Source organism: Scyliorhinus torazame, chromosome 2, assembly GCF_047496885.1.
Source record: "Scyliorhinus torazame isolate Kashiwa2021f chromosome 2, sScyTor2.1, whole genome shotgun sequence".
Classification (NCBI taxonomy): Eukaryota; Metazoa; Chordata; class Chondrichthyes; order Carcharhiniformes; family Scyliorhinidae; genus Scyliorhinus; species Scyliorhinus torazame.
In genome coordinates this window covers 313,950,577-313,975,179 of record NC_092708.1, presented here as the reverse complement: position 1 = coordinate 313,975,179, position 24,603 = coordinate 313,950,577, and the positions used below count along the sequence as shown (strand labels likewise).

Sequence of the window (24,603 nt, the reverse complement as noted above, 5' to 3'; positions counted from 1 at the left end):
CCCGCAGTATTTTGCTTTTGGTGTATCGAAAATGACGTGATGTCTCTTGTTTAAATAGTGTTCAGCTCGGTGTTCACACTTTCCCTTTTTTAGAGGTTTAGTATTTAATGAGGTTGTCAATGCTGATGCAACTTTTGGTAGCTACATTCAATAAATAATCAAATGTTAGGGTCAAACAGAGAACAGTTAAGATGCGGAGCAATGTTTCGTCTTTCACCCAGATACAAACCATTGAACCATCACATTTTCTTCACTGCGATCATATGAACCATCATCCCTGGAGCTGTAGACCATCAGCTTCTGTTGATGAATTGGAACCATAGAATAGAACCATAGAGCCCCTACAGTGCGGAAGGAGGCCATTGGCCGATCGAATCTGCACCGACCATTTGAAAGAGCACCCTACCTAGGCCAAGGCCACTCCCCCACCTATCCCTGTAACTCCACCTAATCTGCACATCCTTGTACACTAAGGGACAATTTTATTATGGCCAACTCACCTAATGTGCACATCTTTGAACTGTGAGAAGAAATCGGAGCACCCGGAGGAAACCCACACAAACACGGAGAGAATGTGCAAACACCCCACAGTCACCTGAGGCTGGAATTGAACTGGGGTCCCTGGCACTGTGAGCAGAAGTGCTAACCACTGTGCCACCTTGTCGTCCTCTTCTATATCTTTTACTCTCTCCAAAGTGGCGAGGATTGGAGATATACCGGCTACCCTCATCTGGTTTGGCACATTTGTGGAAGTGGTTTACCAGGGAGTGCCCGCTGTCACTTGCTCACATCTACTTGGAGCCACAGGTGAGGGTTGGGTGAAGGTCAGGATCAATACACTCCATAGAGTGCAGCGAATCCACATTTGAGAAGTGCTACCTTTCCCATACACCCCCACTCTACAAAGAAACGGAGGCAAATGTGCCACGAAGACATAAATTGATTTTCCATTTGCAAAGAACAATACAAAAGCTTCTGACTGAGGAGAAGAAACATTATTATGTACTGAGCATTGAGCTAGCAGAAATTCTACCACCATTAACAGAGTGTTCCCAATTGATTATTAATCAAGAAAAAATATTGAGATAAATAATGTAGTGGGATGCTTTGAAAGGAATATCATCATTAACATTTCATAACAGCTTACCAACTTATTATTTTGCAGTCCAGTGAGAGTCCTATAGCTCAGCCAAATCTGCCTCCTCTCTTTGAAGTTCTGTTAAAATAACCAGACACTTTGCACATTCTCCTCATGTCTGCCTGAGTGTCACCCCCACACCCCAAGCGATGTGCAGGGTTAGGTGAATTGGCCACGCTAAATTACCCCTTGATCTGTAATTTTTTTTAAAAACAGATACCTCAATTGGGGAAATATCTTTCAAACATAATTCTGAAAAGTCTTAATTAAACTTTTAAGATTGGAACTAGAGATAACTGGGCTCCCCCCAATGCAACCTAACCCAAAAGCAAAGGAAGCAAAGTGAAAGAGTGGAGTTGTATTCCACAAGAATAGCTGGCTTGGATGTGAGTGAGAAGAAAAACAATTTTTCAAGTTTTATCCCTGATCAGTGACTGCCGACTTTCAGTTTTAAAGGAGGGAGCTTGTGGGCGCAGGTTTCTAACTCAATTGCAGGGGGCAGGGTGGCTTGTTGAATCTTTTAAGAGATCTTCTTCCAATTTCAACTGAGCTTCCCAGGCCTTAGGAAACATGGCACGTCAAAGGAGGCAGAAGAGTTGGATCCACCAGCTAAGTGCCTTGATTGTTCTATTTGTGGGTCGGGGCTGTTCTCCAGGCCCAATAAGCATGCCTCCTTCCCTGTCTGTGATTGGTCAATTCACACACAATGATCTCTGTGCCATTCATCTCTTCCCGACTGCACTATGATTTCTGAACACTGGTCTTCCCCACATCCAGCCTATCCCAACTCTTCCTGATCTATCCCACCTCCATGACTCCCTACTCAGCAATGATCCCCCCGTCAAAAATCTTTGCCAAACACTCTCTATCCATAATCATGATTTATCCTGACCACTCTTCAATGACCAATCTCCCCACACCACTCTCTCCCTCGATCACTCTCTCACTTGACGACTCTCTTCCAGTCCACACTCCCTTCTTGATCAATCTCTCTATCCTGACCAGTCTCTCTGTCAATCTCACTATCTCTTACTGACCTTAATCTCTCCCCCGACCACTTTTTCCACTAACCACTCTCTCCTCCAACTACTCTCCCCCCAGAACACTCTCTCCTCTGAACACTGTCTCTCCTGACCACTCTCTCCACAACAACTCTCCCGCGCAACCACTCTCTCTCCTCGACTACTCTCTCCCTTGTCCATACTCTCCCTCGACCACTCTCTTCCTCGACCACACTGTCCTCGACTAAGTTTCATCTTGACCAATTGGGGAGGCGGTGGCGTAGTGGTATTGTCACTGGACTCGTAAACCAGAGACCCAGGGTAATGCTCTGGGGACCTGGGTTCAAATCTCACCACTGCAGATGGTGAAATTTGAATTCAATAAAAATCTGGAATTAAAAGACTAATGACGACTATGAACCCATTGTTGATTGTTGTAAAAATCCATCTGGTTCACTCATGCCCTTTAGGGAAGGAAATCTGCCATCCTCGTGTGGCCTAAATGTGCCTCCAGCCCCACAGCAATTTGGTTGACTCTTAATTAGGGATGGGCAATAAATACTGCCACAGCCTACAGTGCCCGTGTCCCATGAATGATTGAAGAAAAAAAAATCTCTCTCCCCCAACCACTCTCTCTGTCGATCCTGTTATCGCTCCCTGACCATTATCACTTCCTGAGCACTTTTTCCACTCACAACTCTCGCCTTCTCTCCCCCAAGCACTCTCCCCCCAACACTCTCTCCCCTCAACTGCTCTCTCCCCTTGACCACTCTCACTCCTTGAGCACTCTTTCCTCAAATGCACTCACTTCCTGTCCTCTTACCCCTGCACCGTTACCCTGGGCAATCTTTTGTTGACATCATTGACAGTTAAACCATCGAGGAAATGGGAGTGTCTGGATATTCTGTCCGAACTGCTGGTCTGACAATTACAGAATTTATTTGCTATTGTGAACATGAATCACAGAATCTTTACAGTGTAGGTGGAGGCCATTCAGCCAATCGGACGGGATTCTCCGACCTCCCGCTGGGTCAGAGAATCGGCTGGGGGTGCCGTGAATCCCGCCCCGCCGCTCCGACGCTGGCTGCCGAATTCTCCGGCACCGGTTTTCGGGCGGGGGCGGGATCGCGCCGCGCCGATCGGGGGCCGTTGGTAGCGCCCCCCCCCGGCAACTCTCCGGGCCCCGATGGGCCGAGCGGCCGCCCGTATTTGGCCAGTCCCACCGGCGTGAAATGGACATGTCCATCCCGGCGGGACCTGGCTTGGAGGGTGGCTAGCGGAGTCCTAGGGAGGGCGTGGGGGATCCGGCCCCGGGGGGGGGCCCCACGGTGGCCTGGCCCGCGATCGGGGCCCACCAATCTGTGGGCGGGCCTGTGCTGTGGGGGCACTCTTTCCCTCTGCGCCGGCCTCTGTAAGGCTCTGCCATGGCCGGCGCGGAGAAGAAACCCACTGCGCATGCGCAGGAAACATGCTGCCAGTTCTGCGCATGCGCCAGAACACACCGGCGGTTCTGCGCATGCGCCAAAGCGCGCCGTCCCACGGTGGCCCTTCGGCACCGATTGGCACGGCGCCAACCCTGCCGGCGCCGGCCTAGCCCCCGGAAGTGCGGAGGATTCCGCAACTTCCGGGCGGCCCCTCGCCGGAGTGGTTCACGCCGCGCGCTGGGCCGTCCCTCCAATTGCGGGAGAATCCCGGCCATTCAGTCTGCACTGGCTCGCTGAAAGAGTTTTCTATCTAATCCCACTGCCCTGCCTTATCCCCGTAACCTTGTGCACTCTGTTTTTCAGATAGCAATCCAATTTCTTTTTGTGCACCTCGATCGAACCGGCCTCCACCACTTGAACTGGAGTTAAATGGCCAGCATATAAGAAGTATGAGAGCATTTCCACTGATACTGATATGACAGTTAATTCTGTCTTTTCAGGGTGATAACCCTTTCTGGATAGTACGCAGAGACCTTAACTGGGGCACAAGAAAACTCAGAGAGTATCAAAGATATCTACTTACAGAGAAAAGATCGCCATAAAAGCATCACAGCATCCAGTCCTTTCATCTCTGCGACCAGTTTAGCTCAGTTGGCTGGATGGCTGGTTCATGATGTGGAGTGATGTCAGCAATGCAGGTTCAACCTGAGGTTGTTCATGAAGGCCCTGCCTTTTTCCCCTTGCCTGAGGTGTGGTGACGTTCAGATTAAATCACCACCAGTTAGCTCTCCCTCAAAAGGGGAGAGCAGCCTATAGTCTCCAGGATCTATGGCTGTTTTCATTTCATGTATAAAATACAGACTTAGTTACAGGGTGCAGAATATTAAATGTTACAGACAACTGAAAAATTAGGAAGTTTAGTTAACCATGGAGAAAATTGTGTGGTGTTCAGGAGAAAATAGAATGGTAAGTAGCTTGGTCAAACAGATGCCAGATAAAATTGGAAGTAGAGAAATGTGAAGAGAGATATTTTGGAAGGCGGAATAAGGAGAAACTGGGCATTAAATTAACTTGAAGAGGAGCAGAGAGACTAAGGAACCCAGATGCAGATATCGTTAGAAGCGGGAGGACAAGTTGATGAAACTATTCGAAAAAAGCAAATAATATCCTAGGGCAGGAGTTTGAATTAAAAAATGAAAAGGTAATGGACGAGTCATTGGTTGGGTAAGAATGTGTGTAGTTCTGTGTGGTAGTCACCACTAATTGTATCGTAATTGTAATGATGATTATTAGAGGTAATACGGTAAGGCTCCTCTACTATATGTACGGGGGTAAATCCCTGCCTGCGGTCTCCGCCCAGTAGGCGGAGTATAAATGTGTGTGCACACCCGAGCTGCTTCCATTCTGGTAGCAGATACAGGAGGCCACACATCTCTGCTTAATAAAGCCTCGATTATTCTCTACTTGTCTCGTAGTAATTGATACTGCATCAATTTATTAAGCAGAGATATTACAGCGATGGAACTTCATATCAAGCCTGATTGCCTACAGCTGCATCCTCAAGCAGCCAACGCCACGTCGGCCTTCGACCACTGGCTAGCTTGCTTCGAAAGCTACCTCAGATCATCGACTGATCATCTGAGGTAGCACAGAATGCACAGAAGCTCCAGGTCCTGTACTCACGGGTGAACTCCGATATTTTTCCCCTTATCCGGGATGCGCCCACTTACACTGAAGCAACGGAGCTTCTGAAAGGACATTATATTCGGCCGATCAACAAACTCTACGCCAGGCACCTCCTGTCCACGAGACAGCAACTCCCCGGTGAGTCATTAGACGATTTCTGGCATGCCCTGCACATCCTGGCGAGGAACTGTGATTGCCAGGCAGTTTCGTCAGTCAAACATACGGAACCTTTAATCAGGGACGCTTTTGTTACGGGCATGGGGCCGGAGTACATCCGCCAGCGTCTATTCGTCTATTAGAAGGGGGTACGCTCGACCTTGCGGCGACCAGACAGCTCGCAAACTCACTAACAGTAGCCTCCCGTAACGTACAGTCGTATGCCCCCGACTGCATGGCACCCTCATGGACATCGTGGACCCCACTAGCTACAGCTACCACCCCAAGCCTGTGCCGCACGGCAGCCAGCTAACCGGGGCGCCCAAATGCTACTTCTGCGGGCAGACCAAACACCCCCGGTAGCGCTACCCGTGCAACCTGCAAGGCCTGCGGAAAGAAGGGACATTTTGCTGCGCTGTGCCAGGCCCGATCGATCGATCGCTGCAGTTTCTAGCTCCAGCATTCCTACACCCCCCATGTGCAACCCGTGGGCGCTGCCATTTTCGTCCCCGGAGACCACGTGCGGCCCGTGGGTGCCACCATCTATAACACTGCCCGCCATGGGCGCCGCCATCTTCGGCGCCATTTTGGACGGCACCCCAGGACCCCTGCTCGTCGGGCCGTTCATCACCTGCCACCAATGTCGACCAACCCGGGGCCTACCAGCACCAGCTGCAGCTCGCCTCCATCACGCTCGACCAGACCTGGCCTCACAACCTCGCAACGACGACGACGACGGTGAAAGTCGATGGACATAAGACTTCCTGCCTTCTTGACTCCAGGAGCACGGACAGCTTCATCCACCCCTCTACGGTAAGGCGCTGCTCCCTCGCGGTACACCCCATTCCCCAGAGAATCTCCCTGGCCTCCGGATCCCATTCCGTGGAAATCTGGGGTACTGCATCACCACCCAGGGCGTAGAGTTCAGCAACTTCCGACTCTACTTCCTCCCCAACCTCTGCGCTGCCGTGTTACTCGGCCTGGACTTCCAGTGCAACCTCCAAAGCCTAACTCTAAAATTCGGCGGACCCCTACCACCCCTCACCGTATGCGGCCTCACAACCCTTAAGGTTGACCCACCTTCCTTGTTTGCAAACCTTACCCCGGATTGCAAACCTGTCGCCACCAGGAGCAGATGGTAAAGTGCCCAGGACAGGACCTTCATCAGGTCCGAGGACCAGCGGCTACTGCGAGAAGGCATCATTGAGGCCAGCAACAGCCCCTGGAGAGCCTAAGTGGTAGTAGTTAAGACTACGGAGAAACACAGGATGGTCATTGACTACAGTCAGACCATCAATTGGTACAAGCAGCTTGACCCCTACCCCCTCCCACGCATATCTGATATGGACAATCAGATTGCACAGTACCGGGTCTTTTCTACAGTGGATCTGAAATCTGCCGACCACCAGCTCCCCATGCGCAAGGCGGACCTCCAATACACCGCGTTCGAAGCAGACGGCCGCCTTTACCATTTCCTTAGGGTTCCTTTCGGCGTCACTAACGGGGTCTCGGTCTTCCAACGTGAGATGGACCGAATGGTTGACCAGTACGGACTGCGGGCCACCTTCCCGTACCTAGATAACATCACCATCTGTGGCCACGACCAGCAGGACCACGACGCTAACCTTCTCAAATTTCTCCACACCGCCAAACTCTTTAACCTCAGTACAATAAGAAGTGTGCGTGTTCCGCACCAACCGCTTAGCCATCCTTGGCTATGTTGTGGAAAACGGAGTTCTAGGCCCGACCCCAACTGCATGCGCCCCCTCATGGAATTCCCCCTCCCCCACTGCCCCAAGGCCCTGAAACGCTGCCTGGGGTTTTTCTCCTATTATGCCCAGTGGGTCCCTAACTATACGGACAAGGCCCGCCCACTCATCCACTCCACAGTTTTCCCCCTGACGGCTGAGGCCCATCAGGCCTTCAATCGCATCAAGGCAGACATCGCCAAGACCACGATGCACGCGGTCGACGAGTCCCTCCCTTTTCAGGTTGAGAGCGATGCATCGGACGTCGCTCTGACCGCCACCCTCAACCAGGCGGGCAGACCCGTGGCTTTCTTTTCCGCACCCTCCATGCCTCCGAAATTCGGCACTCCTCTGTCGAAAAGGATGCCCAAGCCATCATGGAAGCTGTGCGACATTGGAGGCATCACCTGGCCGGCAGGAGATTCACTCTCCTCACTGACTAACGGTCGGTTGCCTTCAAGTTCAATAATACACAGCGGGGCAAGATCAAAAATGATAAAATCTTAAGGAGGAGGATCGAGCTCTCCACCTACAATCACGAGATTTTGTATCACCTTTGATTATTCTCTACTCTCGCCTCGTAGTAATTGATAGTGCATCATTCTGGAAATCCCACTTTCGGCAAGGCCTCAGCAAAGTGTAGAAGGGTGGATTCCAAGGAGCAAAGGCTTTGGTTATGAGGAGTAACAGAAAGACTCTTTTTATTAGGTTAAGAGGAAATCCGAACCTGGAGTACAAAATTGTATATGGCTCTGATAAGTTAAATGCAGAAAAACAATTTCCTTTGATGAATGGCAATAACTGGAGGCTATAAATTAAGATCATCAACAAAACGGTGATGGAAATCTGGGAACCTCTCTGTCACAAGGTTTTTGTGACTCGGCCATTTGAAAATGTAAAAACTAAGATTGACATAATTCTGTGATCAAAAGTTAGAAAGGGATATGGAATTAAAGTGGCTGAGTGACATTTAGACTACCAAAACCTAATTGAAATGCAAAACAAAATCGAAGCCCTGAATTGCATGTTCATGTTTATGCGTTTAGAAAACAACAAAATACAAATGTTTTTTCAAAAATATAAGGTTATTTGAGCGTGGAATAATCGACAAAATGTATTAACAAAAGCAGAAAGCATGATAGCTTTTAAAGGTAAATGGATAAACATTTAACAAAATATGTAATGGGGACAGGGAAGGTCACCCTGGTTAGGGAGCAATATCACCATTCACAGTCATATATGAACAGGAGGAAAACCCATCACCTGGATCGGGTGGGATGGGGAGGCTATGTCTAAATGGAAGTTGGTGGTCCTGACATGGAGAGAAAACTGGAAAAAATATGTTCACCATATTTATTGCTTCAATTCATTCACAGATTCACTGAGACCTAGATGATGCAGACTCCAGGCACCTCTGCCTTTCTATCGGTTCTCGTCCAGATGTGGAGGAGGTCCTGTCACAGATTGGCATAGGGCCACGAGGAGCAACTGCTAGATCTGAGCAGCAAGGTGACACAGTGGTTAGCGATGCTGCCTCATAGCGCCAGGCTCCCGGGTTCACTTCCGTCCTTCGGTGACTGTGTACAGTTTGTATGCTCTCCCTGTGTCTGCGTGGGTTTCATCCAGGCACTCCAGTTTCTTCCCACAGTCCAAAATTGTGCAGATTAGTTGAATTAGCCATGCTAAATTACCCCTTGGTGTCGACTGTATTTGCAGGTTAATTGGGGTTACTGGGTTACGGGTATAGAGCGGGGGAGTAGGCCTAGGTAGAGTAATCTTACAGAGGGTTGATGCAGACTTGATGGACCGAATGGCTTCCTTCTGCACTGTACGGATTCTATGATTCTAAGCAAGAGGCAGTGGGGCTTCAAGAAAATCAGGATGGTGGTGACCAGGATCCACTGCAATGGCAGGTATTGGCTAAGCCACGGCACAGTGCAGATGGTGCAGCTATCTACAGATGAGAGAAAGGAAATTCCAGAGGCACCATAGATAGAATGCCACAGAATTTAGTTGCACACATCTACAAGCTCCACCACAACAAGCTGCGGTCGCAAGGACTTGGAGGCAATCCTATGCCTGTGGAATTGACTGCTACCGTGGACTACTTTGGCAGTGGCTCCTTGCAGGGCTCCCCATAGGACCTGTGTGGCATCTCCCAGGCAGCACCACACAAGTACATCCAGGTGGTGACAAATGCCTCTTAAGGAGAGTGTGCTGATTTGTCTAATTCCAGCTGAATCCCAAAAACCAGGATACAAGAGCTTTGCGTTTTGCAGCAATTGCAGGTTTCCTACAAATGTGGACAGTTAACCACACACATGTGGCCTTGTGAGCTCCTTAGCAACAGCCAGTCACATTCATTCAGTGGAAAGTTTCCCACTCTTTGAGCTCAGATGAGGTCACAAAAGGCGATACTGTGACCAGTTACATAGGTTGAACGAGGTTCTGCATAGAGAGTTTGAAGAGTTAGGCACTAAATTGAACAATAGAGCCCCCAAGGTTAGAATCTCTGGATCATTTCCTGAGCCGTGTGCAAATTGGCATAGAGTACGTAAAATTAAAGAGATGAATATGTGGTTCAAAGACTGGTGTGGAAGAAGTCGGTTTCAGTTTGTGGGACACTGGCAACAGTACTGGGGAAAGTGGGGGCTGGGCTGTTGGGACTACATCTGAATCATGCTGGGCCAGTATTTTTGCAAACCACGTAACTAGGGAAATAGAGATGGTTCTGAGAGGGAATACATGGGCTTACAAAGCAAAAGGATATGGCAGAATTGCAAAACAGCTATTTAGGTAATGGTATCCAGAGTGCGACAAGAAGGAACAGAGTGTACAAACAAAAATAAAAGCAGCAAATAGAGCAAAGTGAGAAAAAAGCTGCTGGCTCTTCACTTAAATGCACATAGTATTTGGCACAAAATAAATGAATTAATAGTACAAATTGAGGGTGATAGATCTTATAACCATTACAGAGATGGGGTTGCAAGGTGTTCAAAGCTGGGAAATAAATACTCAGGAGTATGTGACTTTTCGTAAGGACTGACTGAAAGGAGAGGATGGCGGGGTAGCTTTGTTAGTACAAGATGAAATATGTATGATAGCAAGATATGATCTTGGATTGGAATATGTAGAATCCATATGGGTGGAGGAAAGGGAATAATAAGGGGAAGAAGACCATAAGATATAGGAGTGGAAGTAAGGCCATTCGGCCCATCGAGTCCACTCCACCATTCAATCATGGCTGATTTCAACTCCATTTACCCGCTCTCTCTCCATAGCCCTTGATTCCTCGAGAAATCAAGAATTTATCAACTTATGTCTTAAAGACACTCAATGTCCCGACCTCCACTGCCTTCCGTGGCAATGAATTCCACAGACCCACCACTCTCTGGCTGAAGAAATTTCTCCTCATCTCTGTTCTAAAGTGACTCCCTTTTATTCTAAGGCTGTGCCCCGGGGTCCTAGTCTCCCCTGCTAATGGAAACAACTTCCCTACGTCCACCCTATCTAAGCCATTCATTATCTTGTAAGTTTCTATTAGATCTCCCCTCAACCTCCTAAACTCCAATGAATATAATCACAGGATCCTCAGACGTTCAACGTATGTTAGGCCTACCATTCCTGGGATCATCCGTGTGAATTTCTGCTGGACCCGCTCCAGTGCCAGTCTGTCCTTCCTGAGGTGTGGGGCCCAAAATTGCTCACAGTGTTCTAAATGGGGCCTAACTAGTGCTTTATAAAGCTTCAGAAGTACATCCCTGCTTTTATATTCCAAGCCTCTTGAGATAAATGACAACATTGCATTTGCTTTCTTAATTACGGACTCAACCTGCAAGTTTACCTTTAGAGAATCCTGGACTAGGACACCCAAGTCCCTTTGCACTTCAGCATTATGAATTTTTTCACCGTTTAGAAAATAGTCCATGCCTCTATTCTTTTTTCCAAAGTGCAAGACCTCGCACTTGCCCACATTGAATTTCATCAGCCATTTCTTGGACCACTCACCTGAACTGTCTAAATCTTTCTGCAGTCTCCCCACCTCCTCAATACTAACTGCCCATCCACCTATCTTTGTATCATCGGCAAACTTAGCCAGAATGCCCCCAGTCCCGTCATCTAGATCGTTAATATATAAAGAGAACAGCTGTGGCCCCAACACTGAACCCTGCGGGACACCACGCGTCACCGGTTGCCATTCCGAAAAAGAACCTTTTATCCCAACTCTCTGCCTTCTGCCTGACAGCCAATCGTCAATCCATGTTAGAAGACACTGGTGGGAGCAGTCTATAGGTCCCCTAACAGTAGCTATACTATAAGATGGAGAATAAATCAGGAGATAATGAGGGCGTGTAAAAAAGGCAGTACATTAATTATGGGTGTCATTAACCTTCATGTCGATTGGGAAAGTTGAATTGTCAGAGGTAGCCGTCAGGAAGAATTCAGAGAGTGTATTTGGGACCGTTTCCTAGAACAGTATGTCATGGATCCAAAGAAGGATCAGGCTATTTTGTATCTGGTAATGTATAATGAGGCAGATTTAATAAACAGTCACAGAGGGTAAAGGATCCTCTAGGAAATAATGACATAGCATATTAAATTTAGCATTCAATTTGAGAGTGAGAAACCCGGGCCGGAAACAGTTGTACTAAACTTAAATAAGGGTAATTACAAAGGAATGAGAGCAGAGTTAACTGGAGTAGATTGGGAAAGGAGAAAAGACACTTGATCAGCAATGGAAAATATTTATTAAAATAATTGATGGGGAAAGATTCTCGAAAGGGGATAAATTAATCATGGTTAGTCAAGTAAGTTAAGGAGATTATTAAACTGAAAGAAAAATCATACAATGTGGCAAAGATTAGTGGCCAGCCACATGATTGGGAAAGTTTAAAAAACCAACAGAAGATGACCAAAAAAAGAGGGAGAAGATAAGCTATGAGGGTTAACTATCAAGTAAGGTCAAAACAGACAGTAAGAGCTTCTTTTAATATATTAAAAGGAAGAGAGAGACTGAGATAAAGCCAGGGGAGTCCAATGAGCTTCTTAAAAGTCCTTTATTTCAGCAACAGCATCATACAGGCACAGGGCCCGGTTACCATTCACTGGGTCCTCATTCCTTTTTAGCTGGCTCTATAGCTGCCGGCTTTTATGCTCGTGCTGGGTTAACTCAGTCCAATTGAACACGGGGAACAATCATCCTCAGCTGGATGAGTCCTGTGCAGGCTATTACAGAGACCAAAGTGTACATAGGTGCCCTAGAGTAGGGTTTTTCAAAATGAGGGTCGTGACCCCCAGGTGGGTCGCAGGCGGGTGTCAGGAGGGTCACGGAGCAATTGGTAGTGGCACTCCTGCGGTGGTTCTGATAGCGAGTGAAGCACCCAATGTCCGCTACCAGCATTTGTATTGATAATGGTGGCCGCTGCCACCTTTTAAATTAGAAGGAAAGGAGGCTGTGCGTAGTCTTTCAGTCAAATGGGCAGAACGGTAGCATTGTTGTTTCATAGCGCCAGGGACCTGGGTTCGATTCCCAGCTCGCGTCACTGTCTGTTAGGAGTCTGCATGTTCTCCCTGTGTCTATGAGGGTTTCCTCTGGATGCTCTGGTTTCCTCCCACAAATCCCAAAAGATGTGCTAGTTAGGTGAATTAGACATTCTGAATTCTCCCTCAGTGTACCCGAACAGGTGCCGGAGTGTGGCGACTAGGGGATTTTCATAGTAACTTCAATGCAGTGTTAAAACAAGCCTATTTGGGACACTAATGAAGATTATTATTAGAAGCAGCAGCAGTGAGCAGGCCACGCAACCCGCATATATACCTTGCTGCCAAGCACTCTGTTTGTACGTGCTTTTGGCGCCAAATCATGGAATAGAGTTTCTTCCATTTTCTAGCTGCTGGCAAGCAAGGCAAGAGGATTGTGAAGATGAATAATTTTCTTACGGGAAAGAGATGGCCAGAGACTCAAATAGGCAGTGTATCTACTGACCAGAATCTCACATCTGAATCTGCTGGAGAGAGTTGCTCAGGAGAGTTCAACAGGACAGAGCAGTGCTAGTGGTAGCTCTGTACAGAGCTCTAGGGCCTATGGTTAACAGCCTACAAATAAGAAACTTCACTCAGGACAAAGCAGCACAAAAATTATTTCTTGATGTATGGATTTGTCAATTGTGCCAATGCAAATAAGGATGCAAAGCCCATTGGCGGGATTCTCTGATCCTGAGACTAAGTGTTGACGCCGCCGTAAACGCCATCGCGATTCTCGACGGCATCAACATGGCCTCAGAAGCAGCGATTTGGAACCCTACAGGGGGCCAGCACAGCACTGGAGCGCCCCACGTCGCTCCAGCTGCCGGTCCTGGCATCAGATGGCCCCATCGGGTCTGCGCATGCACAGTGGGACCAGCGCAAATGCGCGCATGCGCAGTGGGATCGGTGTGATTGCCGCGCATGCACGGTGACTCCCTTCTCTGCGCCGGCCCCGACGCAACATGACGTAGGGCTACAGGGGCCGGCGCGGATTAAAAAAGGCCCCCAGCCCGAGAGGTCGGCCCGCCGATTGGTAGGCCCCGATCGCAGGCCAGACCACAGCGGAGGCCCCCCCCTCACCAGATCCATTCATGCCGAGGTCCCGCCGGGTAAGACCGGGTTAGAAAGGAGACGGCGGGACTTGGGATTTTTTGTACGGCCGCTCGGCCCATCCTGGGCCGAGAATCACTGGGGGCGGCTGCGTAGAGCGGCCCCTGACCGGAGCCAATGGCGCCAATTCTCCGCTCTCCGGAGAATCGGTGGACCGGCGTCGGGGCGGCCTCGCGCAATTCGCGCCCGTCCCGGTGATTCTCCGGCCCGGCCTGGGCTGAGAGAATCCCGCCCCATGTGTGTTATATGCAGAGAACTATTGCCAAATGAGAGGAAAACTTTCAGATTTTGAAAGAGAAATGGTGGGCGAAAAATTATTTTGGATATTGAGATCCCAGAGTCGGTTACTAACTTATAGCTGACTCCAAATGGAAAGACTACACTGTTGTGCATTGCCTGCGACAGCACATTAAAAACATACCAAAAACCAATGAGGCTGTGAGATTCTGGAGTAGCATGTCCCAGGAGTATCCAGTGTTGAGTAAAAGAAACATTTTGTTGTTATTGCCCTTCACAAACAACCTACATGTGTGAGGTTGGATTCCGTCCTCACAAAGATGAAGACAGCACAAAGGAACTGGCTGAAGTCTGCACCTGATATGCGCATTGCCCTCTCCTCCTCTGCACCTGATTGAAGTGAGATCATGAAGACCAAGCAGGCTCCCCTTTTGCATGAAAGCTAAGCGAATGTGGCCTATGTAGCAAAGGTCGGCTGGTTTGGGTTGCAAAGGTCGGCCCGCGTGAGTCCCGTAGGTCAGTCGGCGTGGGTCCTGAAGGTCAGCTGTCTGGCAAAAGTGGGTACCTGGTTTGGAAAACTGCCCTCGAGAATGAAACTGAGGAAATAATAATGGGGAATAATAATAATAATCTTTATTAGTGTCACAAGTAGGCTTCCATTAACATTGCTATGAAGTTACTGTGAAAATCCCCCAGTTTCCACACTCTGGCGCCTGTTCGGCTACACAGAGGGAGAATTCAGAATGCCCAATTCACCTAACAGCACGTCTTTCGGGACTTGTGGGAAGAAACCGGAGCACCCAGAGGGCACCCATGCAGACACGGGGAGAACGTACAAACTCCTCATAGACAGTGATCCAGCTGGGAATCGAACCTGGGTCCCTGGCGCTGTGAAGCAACAGTGCTAACCACTGTGCTACCATGCCGCCCACTGGGCAGAGGAGTTAAATAAATACTTTTGCATCAGTCTTCACTGTGGAAGATACAGATAGCATTCCAAAAGTATTAAATAATCAAGGGACAAAAGGGGGTCAGGGGAAGGAAATAAGTACAATAACTATCTCTTCAGAAAAAGTAAAAAAGATAAAGGTAAAGTCACCATAGTCCCAGATGCCCATTGGCAGCTTTCCGCTTTGAGGGGAGAGCTGACTGGTGATGATTTAACCTGAGGAACCAGGTGAGGAGCAAGGTTGTGAAGGTGGGGCCTTCATGGATAACCTCAGCCGGTATGGGAATAGAACCTATGCTGCTGGCCTTGCTCTGCATCAGCTGTCTAGCCAAGTGAGCTAAATGAGAAAAAATACTAGGGAACTAATATTGCTAAAGGGCAATAAGGAAGTAGCTACAGAGATGGTGGATGCACTGGTAGTAATCTTCTGAGAATCCTTAAATTCTGGAAAAGTCCCATATGACTGGAAAACTCCCAATGTAACAAACACCCTTATTCAAAAAGGGAGGGAGGCAAAAAACAGGTAACTACAGGCTTAACTTCTGTCATTGGGGAAATGTTAGAGTCCATTATAAAGGATGTAATAGCAGAGCATTTAGAAATACATAATATAATCAAGCAGAGTCAGCATGGCTTCATGAAGGGGAAATCACAAAAGGCTGGCATGCAAATTAAGCAGGTAATGGGGAAGATGAATGTAATGCTGGACTTAATTTGAAAAGGAATGCAGTATAAAAATAGAGAATTCTTGCTCAAACTATACAAGGCACTGGTTAGACTACACCTGGAACACTGTGAACAGTTTTAGTCCCCATATATAAGGAAAGACATACTGGCATTGAAGGCAGTCCAGAGAAGGTTTACCAGATTGATTCCAGGTATGGAGGGATTTTATACAAGGAGAGGTTGAATAGGTTGGGCCTGTACTCATCCGAGTTTACAAGAATAAGAGGCAACATAATTGAGACATATAGGATCCTCAGGGGTCTTTATTGAGTAGATGTTGAGAGGATGTTTCTCCTTGTGGGATAGTCTAGGATCAGACGGCATAATCCCAGAGTAAGGGGTTCTCGTTTTAAACAGCGATGAGGAGGAATTTCTTCTCTTAGAGGCTAGTGAATCTGTGGAATTCTTTACAGCAGAGGGCTGTAGAGACTGAGTCGTTGAGTATGTTCAGGATAGACAGAGTTTGAATCACAAATGGAATCAAGGGTTATGGAGATAAGAAGGGAAAGTGGAGTGAATGATTAACATATCCGATCAGTCATAATCTTATTGAATAACAGTCTTGATGGGCCGGATGGTCTACTTCAGTTCCTACATTTTATGGTCTAATTCCTGCCTTGTGACAAGCCATGTGTAGAGGTCATAGCACGGGTACAATGTGGCAGATAGGCCTGTGCCAATTGATAGCTATGAGATTACGTAATGTAGCGACGTATGGTCAAACTCGGATCAGTGAATTAACAAAGTTTATTAACGGAACTAATGAGCACAGGGGCACAAAACTCCGACTGCTAGATCATGTCCAAGCAACTCTCAAACTTGGCTCCCCACTGGATGAATGGGTCACATGATCCTTTCAGGGAAACGCCTCTTAAAGGAGCTTCAACACCACTTCCCTCCCCCTTCTAGAGTCAAGTCGAACTATATACACCACAACAGATGAGCGACAAGTTACAAAAATATAATGTAAATGTAGGAGGGAATCCAGTCCATTATAAATCTAGTCTGTCCGATGACTTCCAAACTCGCTGTGAGCGATGAAGCTCCTCGGCAGGCTCCTCTCCTGTTGGAGCAAACTATCCCCGGTCTCAGCTGGACGAATTTCTTGGCAAGTGCCCTCTTCACTTGCCGATGCTGCTTAGGTTTTTTCTATTGCTCAGGCTCGCACTTCACCCCCACTTGCCTTGGATTGGGCCAGCATTACCGGCTTGACCCTACTTGACTGCTCCTTCGGAGCAACGTTCGTTTGTCACCCCTTACACGAACCCTGGGTGGGATTATCCGAGCTGGAGGCACAATGTTCACACCGCTCCAGCTCCCTTCCCAGCGCCAACTGGGCGCTGTGCCAACCCGCGCATGCGCAGTGGCGCTGTGCCAACTCACGCATGCGCAGTGGCGCAGCTCCAACCCGTGCATGCGCAGTGGCGCTGTGCCAACCCACGCATGCCCAGTGGCGCCGCGCCAACCCACGCATGTGCAGTGGCGCCGCGCCAACCCACGCATGCGCGGTGGACTTCCTCAACGCGCTGGCCCCGACGCAACATGGCGTGGGGGCTCAGGGGCCAGTCACGTAACAAAATAGGGCCGGGGCTGGAGAGGCCGGCCCGTGGGCCAGACCCCATCGGAGGCCTCCCCCCGGTGAAGGAGCCCCCCCCCCCCACAGGCCACCCCCGACCCTGCGCGCAGAGTTCCCGCCGGCTGTGAGCAGATGTGGACGGCGCCGGTGGGACTCTGCCGTTTCCGCACGGCCGCTCGGCCCATCAAGGCCAGAGAATCAGCGGCCGGCCGCGGACAGCGCCTGCGCAAATGGCGCCGACTCACCGCTCCTCGGCATGGGGCTCGGAGAATCCCGCCCCCTATGTTTTCGCACTCTATTTCCTCGAACATCGATGACATATGACACCGGCCCACTTTTTTCGATGACTTCCCTGGGATCCACTCTGGACCTCTCCCAAAGTTCCTTGTGGAAACCAGCTGGCCCACCCTGAAAGCTCTCTCCAGGTTGCTTGGATTGTGACATCCCGTTAGGTCACCAAGCTTTATCTCCTCCCCTCCCGCAATGTTTGCAACTACGAGATCCAGGTCTGCCGACACATACCAATCAACAATTGAGCAGGGGATACCCCATGGCATAAGGGATTGTCCAGAAAGCCATCAGAAACCTCAAAATTTTAGTTTGCAGGGAGCCCTGGGGCTGCTTTATAATCGATTCCTTTAAGGTCTTGGCCGCTTGCACTGCCAACACATTGGTTTTAGCATGGGAACCCGTTCTCCGCCCAATCGCGTTTCGCAATTACAGCGTCAGCCAATGGAGAATCCCGCCCAGCAAGTTTGCACCGATTGGATGGTAAAGTGGTTTTGCAAAGGAAAGCAGAATGTGACAATTAAATGACAAGCTTTGCAAAACTAAACTTTCCTCAGGAACGACTGACAATTCAGAAGCTATTTTAATTTACAGACTAATTTTTATCCTAAATATTCTAATTGTAAGCACACGCCAGGTAGTCAAGCTCAAGGTTTTCAGAATCTATTCCGAACGGGTAGAGGGAATCCTGAAGGGGGAGGGCAAACAGGCAGAGGTCGTTGTACATATTGGTACTAACGACATAGGCAGGAAGGGGCATGATGTCCTGCAGCAGGAGTTCAGGGAGTTAGGCAGAAAGTTAAAAGACAGGACCTCTAGGGTTGTAATCTCGGGATTACTCCCTGTGCCACGTGCCAGTGAGGCTAGAAATAGGAAGATAGAGCAGCTAAACACGTGGCTAAACAGCTGGTGTAGGAGGGAGGGTTTCAGTTATCTGGACCACTGGGAGCTCTTCCGGGGCAGGTGTGACCTATATAAGAAGGACGGGTTGCATCTAAACTGGAGAGGCTTAAATATCCTAGCCGCGAGGTTTGCTAGTTGTCGTGTTGGGTGCTCTGCTACACAGACGAACCAACACGGTTGCAGATGGTACAACTCTGTTTTATTACTAACAATAACAACATTTGTAAACTTGTTACTTTGGTTCGTTCATTCCCCTTTAATCTGTGGACCCAGCCCTAACACTATCATAGAGAGGCACTCAGCACATGGTGGATGTCTGAGTGGCTTGCTGTGAGCTCTGTGCCCTGAGCTGTCTCCTGCTGCAGTGAGCGGGAACTGTGGTGTTCCCCATTTTATAGTGCGTGTGCCCCTGCCTGTGATTGGCTGTGATGTTGCATGTGTGTTGATTGGTCCGTTGATCTGTCCATCAGTGTGCATGTGTGTTTGCACCATGATATGTATCTGAATATCATGAATCCCCCCTTTTTTACAAGAATATGTGCCTATGTGGTAATATATATAGATGTGTACTGAGTGTAGCTGAATGGGTGTGTGCAATATCTACAACATGTACATGAGGCTAAACTGTATACATAGGAAGGTGTCAGGTGCAACATAGCAACGAGGTTGTACCATAAACAAAACAAGTGTAAACATCAAGCATCAAAATGAACCCCTGTAACGACAAAAGAGAAACATATTAACATTGTGGCAGAATACTTTAGTGAGTCCAATGTTCAAACAGGCTCATAAGTCCAGCCTAGTCGGTGGGTGCGAATTTGGGTTGACCGCCTCAAGGGTGGGTCAGGATCCACCGGCTGAGGAATGGGCCTGGCCACAGGCGACAAAGGAATGGACATGGTGGCAGGAAGCTCCACGAAGTCGACACCAGGAACAACAGGAGGGCGTGGCACCGGTGTATGATCATGTAGCGAGCTCGGAAGCAGGCGAAGAGCCCGGCGCTTGCGCCGGCGAATGGAGCCATCAGGCATGCGAACCAGGAACGAGCGGGGAGCCACACGTTGGAGAACTTCGGCAGTTGCCGACCAGCCACCCTCTGGTAGGTGGATGCGGACGTTGTCTCCAGACGCCAAGGCAGGAAGATCAGTTGCCCGAGTGTCATGTGCCACCTTCTGCTGAGCATGCTGCTGTCACATCATTTGCAGTACTGGAGCATAGTCGGGTGTAGGAACAAGAATGGATGGCACAGTGGTCCTGAGGGCGTGACCTATCAATAGCTGGGCTGGTGGGAGGCCAGTGGCTAGTGGGGCCGAGCGATAGACCAGCAGGGCTAAGCAGAAATCCGATCCGGCATCCGCAGCCTTGCGGAGGAGCCGCTTGATGATATGAACGCCCTTTTCTGCCTTGCCATTTGACTGGGGATGCAGAGGGTTGGACGTCACGTGTGTGAAGCCATACGAAGCAGCAAAAGAAGACCATTCTTGGCTCGCAAAACAGGGCCCATTGTCCGACATGACAGTAAGTGGAATGCCATGGCGAGCGAAGGTCTCTTTGCATTCCCTGATGACAGCGGACGATGTCAAATCGTGCAGGCGTATGGCCTCTGGGTAGTTCGAAAAGTAATCTATGATGATGACGTAGTCTCTGCCAAGTGCATGAAAAAGGTCCACACCCACCTTCGCCCAGGGGGACGTCACCAACTCACGGGGCTGAAGCGTCTCAGGGGGTTGCACCGGCTGAAACCTTTGGCAGGTGGGGCAGTTGAGCACCATGTTGGCAATGTCATCGCTGATGCCCAGCCAGTATACAGCTTCTCGGGCCCTCCGACTGCACTTCTCAACCCCCAGATGGCCTTTGTGCAATTGGTCGAGGACCAGCTTGTGCATGCTGTGTGGAATCACAATCCGGTCCAGCTTTAGGAGGACACCGTCAATGACGGCCAAGTTGTCCCGGACATTGTAGAATTGTGGGCACTGTCCTTTGAGCCACCCTCCCGTCATGTGGCGCATCACACGTTGTAGAAGGGGGTCAGCCGCAGTCTCCCGGCGAATACGGGCCAGACTTGAATGATCAGCTGGCAGATTGGCCGATGTGAAGGCCACATGCGCTTCGACCTGACAGACGAACCCCTCCAAATCGGGCAGTGTGCTTACTGCTCTTGATAGGACATCCGCAATGATGAGGTACTTACCCAGGGTGTAGACCAGTTGGAAGTCGTACCTCCGGAGCTTGAGCAGAATGCGCTGGAGGCGAGGGGTCATCTCATTCAGGTCCTTTTGTATGATGCTGACCAGGGGGCGATGGTCGGTTTCCACAGTAAACTGAGGGAGACCATACACGTAGTCGTGGAACTTATCTATGCCAGTTAACAAACCCAGGCACTCTTTCTCGATTCTGCGCATAGCGCTGTTCTGTGGGGGTCATGGCCCGCGAGGCATAGGCGACCGGGGCCCATGATGCAGTGTCATCCCGTTGCAGGAGTACCGCCCCAATGCCGGACTGGCTGGCAACAGTCGAGATCGTCGTATCTCGAGAGGTGTTGAAGAACGCCAACACCGGGGCTGTGGTGAGCTTAATTTTGAGCTCCTCCCATTCCTTCTGGTGTGCGGGGAGCCACTGGAACTCCGTGGTCTTCTTCACTAGGTGGCGAAGAGCCGTTGTGTGGAAGGCAAGGTTGGGAATGAACTTCCCCAGGAAGTTGACCATCCCGAGAAAGCGTAGCACTGCTTTCTTGTCTGCCGGCTGCGGCATGGCTGTAATGGCGCTAACTTTGTCTGCATCCGGACGCACTCCTGACCGGGATATGTGGTCCCCCAGAAACTTTAGTTCAGTTTGGCCAAAAGAACACTTGGCTCGGTTGAGGCGCAGGCCGTGTTCCCGTATCCGAGCAAAGACACTCTGGAGACGACTGATGTGCTCCTGTGGTGTGGTGGACCAGATGATGACATCGTCAACATAGACGCGCACCCTTTCGATGCCCTCCATCATCTGTTCCATGATTCTGTGAAACACCTCGGATGCCGAATGATGCCAAATGGCATTCTGTTGTAGCAGTACCTGCCGAAAGGAGTTTTGAAGGTGCACAGCTTCCTGCTGGACTGATCCAGTTGAATCTGCCAAAAACCCTTCGAGGCATCCAGTTTTGTGAAGATTTTAGCCCGGGCCATTTCGCTCGTGATCTCTTCCCGTTTGGGTATGGGGTAGTGTTCCCTCATGATGTTGTTCAGGTCTTTCGGGTTGATGCAGATCCGGAGTTCGCCAGAGGGCTTTTTAACGCACACCATGGAGCTGACCCATGGCGTGGGCTCCGTGACCCGGGAAAGCACTCCTTGGTCCTGGAGATCCTGCTGCTGCTGCTTGAGGTGGTCCTTGAGTGGTGTTGGGACTCTACGAGGTGTGTGAATGACCGGGGTGGCGTCCGGTTTGAGCCGTGTTCTCTAAATGTAGGGCAGTGTGCCCATGCCCTCGAATGCCTCCTGGTTGTGGGCGAGGAGCGAGTTGAGCTGTGCCCTGAATTCTGCATCCGGGAAGTCTGACGTGCCTTCTGGAGACAGAGCGTGTACCCGCTGAACGAGGTGGAGAACCTTTCATGCCTGTGCGCCTAGCAGGGAGTCCTTCGATGATCCAGCTATCTCAAAGGACAGTGTGGCCTTATATGCATTGTGTGTCACCTGGAGCTGGCAGGATCCCATGGCCTTGAGAATGTTTCCGTTGTAGTCGACCATCTTACAACGGGATGGCCGAATTGGTGGTCTGACCTTCAAGGCGTAGAAGGCTGACCATGCTATTAGGTTGGCAGAGGCACCAGTGTCTAAACGGAATGTGATTGGTGATCGGTTGACCGTTAGGGTGGCACACCATTCATCACCCGGATTGACACTGTTCACTGGCATCGGCTGGTGGGTCCTGCTTGGGGACATCCGGTTCCTGTCAATGACCGCAATGCGGAAGGCTTCCCGGTCGTCTGTATCACTGGTCTCTATATCGTCAGGGTATGACTCGGTGTATGGAGGCTGAATGGTCCGCACGTCCCTGCGAGGCTGGCGGAATTGGGGAGCGTTGGCAGGTTGAGCTGCTCGACAGCAGGCAGCGTAGTGGCCCATCTTGCCACAGCAGAGGCATTGACTGTTCTTTGCTGGACATTGCCGCTTTAAATGTGCGGATCCACAATTCAGTAAGTTTTAAAGTGCTGGTGAACAAGGATAAGAGTGGTCCTAGGGTGAATGTGCTAAATTGGGGGAAGGCTAATTAGAACAATATTAGGTGGGGACCTAGATTGGGGGTGGATGTTTGAGTGTAAATTAACATCTTACATGTGGGAGGCTTTCAAGTGTCAGTTGAAAGGAATTCAGGACCGGCATGTTCCTGTGAGGAAGAAGGGTAAATACGGCAATTTTCGGGAACCTTGGATAACGAGAGATATTGTAGGCCTCGTCAAAAAGAAAAAGGAGGCATTTGTCAGCGCTAAAAGGCTGGGAACAGACAAAGCCTGTGTGGAATATAAGGAAAGTAGGAAGGAACTTAAGCAAGGAGTTAGGAGGGCTAGAAGGGGTCACGAAAAGTCATTGGCAAATAGGGTTAAGGAAAATCCCAAGGCTTTTTACACTTACATAAAAAGCAAGAGGGTCGCCAGGGAAAGGGTTGGCCCACTGAAGGATAGGGAAGGGAATCTATGTCTGGAGCCAGAGGAAATGGGCGAGGTACTAAATGAATACTTTGCATCAGTATTCACCAAAGAGAAGGAATTGGTAGATGTTTACATAGATTACATAGAACATACAGTGCAGAAGGAGGCCATTCGGCCCATCGAGTCTGCACCGACCCACATTAATCCCCCACTTCCACCCAATAACCCCTCCCAACCCTTATGGACACTACGGGTAATTTAGCATGGCCAATCCACCTAACCTGCACGTCTTTGGACTGTGGGAGGAAACCGGAGCACCCGGAGGAAACCCACGCGGACACGGGGAGAACGTGCAAACTCCACACAGACAGTGACCCAGCGGGGAATCGAACCTGGGACCCTGGCGCTGTGAAGCCACAGTGCTAATCACTTGTGCTACCGTGCTGGTTCTGGAGAAGGGTGTGTAGATAGCCTGGGTCACATTGAGATCCAAAAAGACGAGGTGTTGGGCGTCTTGAAAAATATTAAGGTAGATAAGTGCCCAGGGCCTGATGGGATCTACCCCAGAATACTGAAGGAGGCTAGAGAGGAAATTGCTGAGGCCTTGACAGAAATCTTTGGATCCTCACTGTTTTCAGGTAATGTCCACCAACGACTCTACTTTCTCAGAAGACTAAGGAAATTTGGCATGTCAGCTACGACTCTCACCAACTTTTACAGATGCATTATTGAAAGCATTCTTTCTGGTTGTATCACAGCTTGATATGGTTCCTGCTCTGCCCAAGTCCGCAGGAAACTACAAAAGGTTGTGAATGGAGCCCAGTTCATCACGTAATCCAACCTCCTATCCATTTACTCTGCCTTTAATCCCCGCTGCCTCGGAAAGTCAACCAGCATAATTAAGGACCCCACGCATCCCGGACGTAGTCTCTTCCACCTTCTTCTGTCAGGAAAAATATACAAAAGTTTGAGGTCACGTACCAACTGACTCAAGAACAGCTTCTTCCCTGCTGACATCAGACTTTTGAATGGACCTACCTCGTATTAAGTTGATCTTTTCTCTACACCCTAGTTATGACTGTAACATTACATTCTGCAGTCTCTCCTTCCTTCCCTATGTATGGTATGTGTTGTCTGTATAGCATGCAAGGAACAATACTTTTCAATGTATACTAATACATGTGACAATAATAAATCAAATCAAATTAAATTTGTTTTGCTATTGATGTGCCATTATATTCTATGGTGATGTTTTTTGCAAGAGTTGGTCAATCAAGATTTATTAACTACTTTCAGGTTTCACAAGAATTATATTCTATTCTCCTGTGTATGCCATCTCGCTGGGGAATGTTAAACGGACTAAACAATTTGAGGTTATTGTCAGTAAAAAACGTCCTCATACTGTTTGTGCAATCAGAATGATAGAACTCGTTATTGTCAGATATTGTCTGCAGAACAGGTTTATTAAAATTTATTTTTCTTCAGTCAGGTCGATAAAGTTCACCATC

General features: G+C 49.2%; 1 long non-coding RNA gene across 1 annotated transcript; it reads right to left on the bottom strand.

Annotated features, from left to right (window-relative positions):
• Positions 1 to 12,191: 12,191 nt before the first annotated feature.
• On the bottom strand, positions 12,192 to 17,019 carry LOC140407891 (uncharacterized). Its single transcript, XR_011939867.1, has 2 exons — positions 15,049 to 17,019; positions 12,192 to 12,670 (listed from the first exon to the last, which is right to left on the bottom strand). It is a non-coding gene; the product is annotated as an uncharacterized lncRNA (long non-coding RNA).
• Between the last annotated feature and the right edge of the window lie 7,584 nt (positions 17,020 to 24,603).